The following is an 8,023-nucleotide window of genomic DNA, read 5'->3' as shown; positions in this document are numbered from 1 at the left end:
GTGTAAGCACAATACAACTTTGCATCTTAAGTTATGTAGTACCTGTTGAGGATGACAAAGGGTGGTAATTTGGTGGAGCATTTGAACTAGTTCAATGTGATTTTAAGTCAATCAATAAAAGTTGATGTAAAGATTGAGGAAGAAAATAGGGCGCTATTGCTTCTTACCTCACTCCCTGACTCATATGAGAATTTTGTAGAATCTTTTTATAGTGTAAAAGATACCTTGAAGATGGAGCATGCATAAGAAGTTCTGATATCTCACAAAACTCAAAGGAAGGAAAAGGCAATAGTGTGAAGTGATGGTGAGGTATTCATTACTCACAGTACGAATTGGCAAGTACATTCAATTGACAAGGATGGATCTTAGTAGAACAGATCCAAATAAAAAATCAGAGATGATGTTCAATGCTACTGATGCAAAGAGTTTGGGCATATTAAAAGAGATTGTCCAAAAGAGAAGAAAAGGGTGGAGGAACACAATGGAGAGTGTTCTATTGCATTGGGTGATGGTATATTTACCTAATATCATTTGCTATGGAGGCAAATGAAAGGTTTTTGTGTGTATATGTTCTTTTTTTTTCAAGGTGGAGAATTGTTATTATTTAAAAATTAAATAAAGGAAAGAGCCAAAATAAGTGCTGTTAATTTGCGTAGTGTAACAACCCAAATCTAGACCATTACTAGCACTACAACACTAGGAGGCATAATATTAACTTTTTCCTTTTATTTCACAACATATATTTACAAATATTTGGGTAAAACCCAATACATACTATTCATATAACATCATTTCATTTATAATTTCCCAATTTATTGACACATACCACATTTATTTCATGTAACTCTTTTCATAGGGTTTGGAAAGGTTTTTTAAAATAATCATTTAAATTCTTTCCTTTTAAATTAGAATCTATGTAAATGGACCTTCATATTCTTTTATGCTTTCGTAGCAATTCTAAAAAACATATATACTATCTTATATAGCTCCACAAAATATATATACTTGACCTAGTAACTCAAGTTCTTGGATAGCTCATGGGCCAAACTGTATTAGTGGTTTGGCCATAAATAAAGTAGCTTGGACACAACTAGATTGGCTAACTAGGCTAGGCCATAAGTATATAAGCTAGCTCGACTTAGCCACAAATAGATCGACTCAGCTATAAGTAGATTGGCTAGCTTGGCTCTGCCACAAGTAGATCAACTCAGCCATAAGTAGATTGGCTAGCTCTTCTTAGCCACAAATACATTGGCTCAATCACATATAGACAGAGATTAGCCACACATATTTCAAATCGATAAAACAAAGCTCGAACTCATCTAGACATGTAGGTCATCCAGATAGAGAGCTTGTCCAGATAGGTAGCTTATCCAAACAAGTAGCTTATTTATCATCTAAACAGGTAGCTCTTCAAGACACATCAATAAGGACAATGCCTACAATTATGCACTATAATTAGAAATAAATCCTATAATTATACTAGCTAATAATTGCATAGTTGACTTATCATGCCCAATCATTGTCTGTCTTATATAAAGAGAGATCATCTATGAAGGTGAGTACTTTCTCCATAGTCAATCTGATACACTATTCTCTTATATCAGCTTTAACTTGAGTATTGGAGAGACCTCACCAAGAGTAAATCCCAATGGACCTCTGACCCATTTGTTATATATTTTGCAGGCCCATACCTGTAAGGAATTTTTATGGATTGTAACACTATCTTATGGAATCACAAATCCTTTTAATATACTTCTTATTACGAAATATATTATAGCAAGCATAATGCCAATATAGCCAAAATTATACATGTTTGAAAATAGCCTCATAAAATGGGACTTGAAACACTAACTTGACTATATCAAACCTTGAAGTTTATTTATCCAAAATCTATTGACAGCTACCCTTACTCATGATCGTGAATGGGATAGACAAAAAATGAAATGAGTATATAAACCCAATGAGTAGAGAATTACGTGGGGAAGGAAACTATATTATTAAAATACAATTCAAGCCTATGAATGTATCATTCTTATAAATGGTACCATAGCACAAACAATTCACAACAAGGCAACTATATCACCAAAGGTTCTCCCTTTCCTTTATTTCCATATCATTTCATATGTCCAACATGCTTAGCCCTTTATAGGAGCTCCTCAAGACTTTCTCTTATCATATCTAACAAATAATGGGGATGGAGACACAAAATTCCTTTATTTGGACACCCTGGAGCCATAGACAAAGAAATGCCTTACCTAGACAGCCCTTTCATTTATTTCATAAGTGAACTCATAATGTATGCATGCTCTTTCCTTTATATTTCATATTGGGAACCATTGAGTCATCCATAGCCACCATGCAAAATATAATAATAATATGTAACACCTTCATGAATTAAACACACATATAAAAAAGTATTTATACATTCCTATGTACAATATATCTAATTAAAATAGTCAAATGATGCATGAATGTACATGTAAAGTAAAACAGGGATAAAGAAAGCATTTGTAATTTCTACTCATCTTGAAAGTAGTCTTTTAAGTCAACTAGCAAGAATGTGTGTATATATATGAGACAGACGGCAATCGAACATGGACATTCAGTTTAAAGCTAGATGTGTGTGTTACCTACTGTTTATGTTACTATTTACATTCGACAGTCAAAGAATAATTTTACAGCTACTGAATCTGCACTTTTTAAAATATCCATTTTAGGTTTGCTCTTTTATTTCATTTATCCAATCATCCCAATACATATTTCCAAGATCATCTTCACCATTTCTTCATTCAGATTAACTTTTTTATCAATACTAATAATTTTCCATATAATTGATCATCTAATCGTTCCTCAATTAGTTAACCTGTTTAATCTCTATCATTCAGCATTACTTTAAAACAATCATGTTTCCTCATTTCACTATTTTAATCTCATATTTGAAATAACATAAATATAAAGAATGCTTGTTAGGTTCTTAGGTTTTCGCTTTTGTCTGGTATTTCTTAACCACATTGATCTTAGTAAAAGGTCTTTAAATGCATGCAGTTTGAAATTAGTGCCAGATAGAAAGGATTTTGATGAGAGTGGACAAGGAAAGAATCAAGAATCTACCCTTAAATGGATTAGAGATTATACAAGATGGGGTTCACATTATTATCATACTATGATTAGCTTGATAAAGATTTTTCTTTTGTTATTGATGTACTTGAATTTGTTAAGGAAAATGGAAAATCAGACCAAAGAGTTTTAGCTTGCACTTTACTAGATTCACTACAATCTTTTAACTTTTCATTTTATCTTCATTTGATGAGGAACACGTTAGGAATTACTTTTAAATTGTCGCAAGCACTATAACGAAAGGATTAAGATATTATTTTAATGACTTTGTTTAAAATCGCTAAGCAATAATTGCAAATGATGTGAGATGATGGATGATAAACTCATTTTATATAGGTATTTTAGGGTAGTTTTGCATTCATTTTGCCCTTTTTAGTTTAGTAATTTTATGCTTTTAGTGCTTATTTTAGTTAATTTGTTAATTTTAGTTTCATTATATTTGATTTTAGGAATTTTAATGTTTTTGATAGGTTTTAATATGGTTTAAAGGCAAAAAGGTCCATACAGAAGAAATTCAAAGTGATTTGGAAGCTTAAAGTAGTGTGAAAAATGAAGAAAATTTGCCTAAAGAAGAAGACCAGGCGAGATTTTCAAGGGCTTCAACATGCCCCGTGTTGAAGGTCATGTGAAGAAAAGAGTCAGCTAGCAGAAATCCACATGAGGCATGTAAATTCAACACTGGGTCATGTAGACAGAGATTTTGGAAGAAAACATACCGAAACTTTTAAGGACTTCAACATGCCCCGTGTAGCTGGTTGTGCAGAATCTAAAGACTCTGTAACACCCCTATTTGCATAGCCTGGTATATTTCACTATTCCGGTGACCGGAGCTGGTCCGGACAATTAAGGGGATTAGAACCACACTTAAGACGACTAGAGAAGCCATAAACACAAATAATTAGTAATTACCAATTAGTTAAGTATGAATAAGAAAAACAGAACATAAAAAGTTAAATGAGCCGAGAGTCACAGCGACGGGTGATCTTCTCGGGAAGGATTGCGAAGTCAATTTAAACTCAAATTTCGAACCGTAAAATGTGACGTTGCAGTCCTTAGGACTATTGCGAACACAGAAGAAAAGAGAAAATCACGAAAAAGAATTGTTAAGCCAGTCAAATAATTAGGTCAGGGAGCCAGAAGAAATATTGAATTATTTGCAAACCGGGTTGAACTGGCGAGGAGCAATTTGGTCAATTGACTCCGAGAGCTGACTCCTGACCTAACTGTCAAATAAAATCAGAGAAAAGAAAATTTCAGAATCGAAAATTAAATTAAAGAACTAATGAAAAAATAAATAGAAAAATAAAAGGAAAATGAAAAAGGTGAAAAGAGATGACATCATGCATGATGCCATAAATATTATAATTAAAAATTAAATTTATGGTAATTTATGGTCTTTCATAAAACTAAAGGCATTAAAAAAAAAAGAGAAGTCATCTTCTTCATTGCCGTCACTCACTCTCTCTCCCTCACCCTCGCTTTCCTCCATTAAAGCTCATTTTGAGCTTGAAGAACCACTTGATCTAGCCATAAATCCCATAGTCCCCTTAATTAAACTTGGTCTTTTAGTCTTGAAAAGAAGATTGAGCAAGAAAGAAAGAAGAAAAGAAAGAAGAAATTGGGTTATTGAACTTCAAAGTTGAGGTAAGCTATTTACTTTGGAATTTTGAGTTTAATACATGTGTTTTTAGTTGAATAAACTTGGAAATATGCTTAAATGAAAAGAAAATTTTTATTGAGGGACCATATGTGAATTCGGCCAGCTTGATAGGGTGTTGGATTTGATAGTGTTTAGTTAAACTAAACATGAATTAGAGCTTAAATAAGGTTGAATATGTGATTAGTGTAATGATTTGATTAAGGAATTGATCAATGGCAGAAACTAGGGTTTTGGCATCTAGGGTTTCGGAGACAAAAAAGTGAGAATGTGTTAAATGGTGTTTTGGACTTGGTTTGAGGTGAGAAATGGTCATATGTGACCAATTGGAGTATGTTAGAAGTGTTATAACCAAATGCAAATTTGGATTGCTTAGGGTCATGCAGCAAGTAGTAGGACCAAGGTCCCTTTGAGGGACCAAAACTGAAAATTTATAAGTTTAATTGATGTGAGACCAATTGGGAATGAAAATAGACACAAAATGGAACATTTTTCATTCAGGATTCATGCCCAAAAAGTGACCAAAACCTAGTGAACAAATTGACCAAATCCGGATTTATGCAGTCTGACTTATACAAAATGACCAAATGAACAATGTTTGTTCATTTGGCCATAACTTAGGCTAGGCAGGTCTAAATGACCTGAAATTTTACCAATGGACAGCTGAGATATAGACCTAAAACTTTCATGAAGAACACAAACCCAAATTATGCTCTTAACCAAGTCATTTGGCCACCCAAATTTGGTGACCTAAAACTGCCAGAACCAGTTTGGTGCCCAGAAATTTGGTTTAAGTCTAATCCAGCAGCTATGATTCAAATGACTATAACTTGAGCTACAAAACTCCAATTGGAGTGATTCAAAAGGAGAATAAAGTTAAGACAATAGGGAACATTTTATATGAAGAAATTTTGCCAAATTCTAACAGTAAAATGACCAATAGAACAGTGTAACTTAAGATACAAAAACTGAAAATTTACAAATTTGCCTAAAAGACTTAGAATTTGAGTAAACAACCAAAATCAATAAATTTAGTAACCAAAATGTGGTATATGGGTGAAGTTGGAATTCCCATACCTATTAAGCCTTAGAAAGTCAACAAATTGATTTGAATAGTATCGTTAATAGTAACCCCGAAACACAAATTTTAAAGAACGTCAAGTTTAGCACATTAGAGCTAGGTAAAAGTGAATTTAAATTTATTTTTGGATTTATGCTAAGTTATGATACTGAAACACTGTGAAACTATGTGTTTCAGTGGAAAAGAATATCGGGAAGGAACCCGAGGTGTCGAGTCAAGGCCAAAAGGCGACTCTTATAAGGTTTGTGCACAACGTAGAATTTCTGTAAATTTTCTTCTACATATTGTTTTGAATAATTTGAAATATTGAATTGTGACATCATTGTGATAAAATATTTATTATGCTTTTGATTTAAATTGTTGAAAGTTATTTATGTATATTTGAGATGGCATAAATGTTTAGTAAATTGTTAAGATAAGTTTTGAAACCACAGTGTCATGACCATATATTTGAACACCTCACTAGCATGACTAGTGGGGGTAATCAGTTTCGAATTTTGATTCCTTCTCTGGTTGAAGTGTTGAGGTGTGTGCCAGTAGAAGAAGAAAAAGAATGGGTTCCCATATATTTGAGCTAGCTAGCCTTGTGATGTGACTTCTTCTTAGCCTCTGGCTATTGAGATTATATTTGTTTAATATAGCATGATATAACTGTGGGTTTTATGAAATTAGTTTTGACACTTCAAAATGAAATTGTTTGGAATAAAATCTCATAATTCATGTTTTGTATTTAATTCTCATGTTCAGTCCAATTTTTGAATAAATATGATTTAAATTCTGCATAAAGATTATTTTAGTATGTTGTGCACCACTGAGTCCTAGTACTCAGCGATGGTTGTTATTGCTGTCACAGATTTAGAGACTAGAGGAGCAGCAGATTGAGCTGCTGAGGACTGAGGAGCTACTTGCTTTGAGTTATCGGGTATATTTTATACCCTGACTGAAAAAAATTTATTTTGATGTATGTAATGTATGTAAAGGTATGGACATGTAAAAATGGTCTTGAGCAGTTTGTATAAAGTTTGTAATAAATTTTAGTTTGAATTTCTCTTAGTATAAATTTTTGTAATGATGTATATAAATTGTTTTATCTTTAATGAAATATGAATGGAAGTATTTTGCTTAAAATGGAATAAAATTGATTAATGGTATTTTGATGAGTGTTGAATATTAGAAATTGTGGATTTGAATTTTTGGAAATTGATAAATGATGTTGAAATTGATTGGGATGGTTGTGAATTTGAAGAAGTTGTTGAGACAAATTATTGGAAGTGCTTTTTTTCAGGTATTTGAAGAACCATTTTCTCAAAATACAGACGGCACTCTGCCAAAATTTCTATAAAAATTACAGAAAAATAAAATGGGCCAAAAATTTTAACTAGTTTTCAACCTTAATTAAATGTTTTAATACCTATTAGAAAATGCACACCACTTATAAAAGTAAGAAAATTGTTTTAAAATCCCTTGTAGGGTACTTAATAAGTTATCGGTAGGTGAAGTTCGATAGTTCATTAGGTATTCTACGGGATCATGTTATGCCTTACAGAGGGGTAAGGTGTGACATGTTTTAGTGGTGTTAGAGCAAATTTTTAAAATACGTTTTAACTTGTAAATTTGTGTCTTTTCTTTGATAAGTACAACTGCTCAATGTCCTTATTTGCTACATACAGTGCATTACATCATAAATATGAACTAACAGAGGGAATCTCCTTGTGTTATTTATTCAGGAGATACCCTAACTTCAGACTGAAATGGAAGAAGGGGATCGCTCAGTCGTGCAATCTGTTGAAGCTGAGGCACAAGGGGAAGCCCTAGCTCTACAGAATGTCAGTGGGTTAGTAGCACCAGCCCCACAAATGCTGCAGTTTCCTACACAGTTCGCACAGCAGATGGCTACGATGTTTCAACAAATGGCTGGGGATATGCTTGCTCAAGCTCCACCCCTGACTACTGTGGTGTAACCTTAAGCTCCAGTTAGACAGTATGATAAACTATTGAAGTACTGGGGCTATGGAATTTAAGGGTATAGTAGACCCTTTAGATCCAGAGCAGTGGCTAGAGAGGATGGACAGAGTGTTCAAGAAATTGCACTGCCAAGATGAGCTAAAATTTGAATACTCCGTGTCGCTACTACAAGGGGATGCGTATGATTGGTGGAAGACCAT

Source organism: Hevea brasiliensis, chromosome 1 (assembly GCF_030052815.1).
Source record: "Hevea brasiliensis isolate MT/VB/25A 57/8 chromosome 1, ASM3005281v1, whole genome shotgun sequence".
NCBI lineage: Eukaryota > Viridiplantae > Streptophyta > Magnoliopsida > Malpighiales > Euphorbiaceae > Hevea > Hevea brasiliensis.
This window is presented reverse-complemented; position numbering follows the sequence as displayed.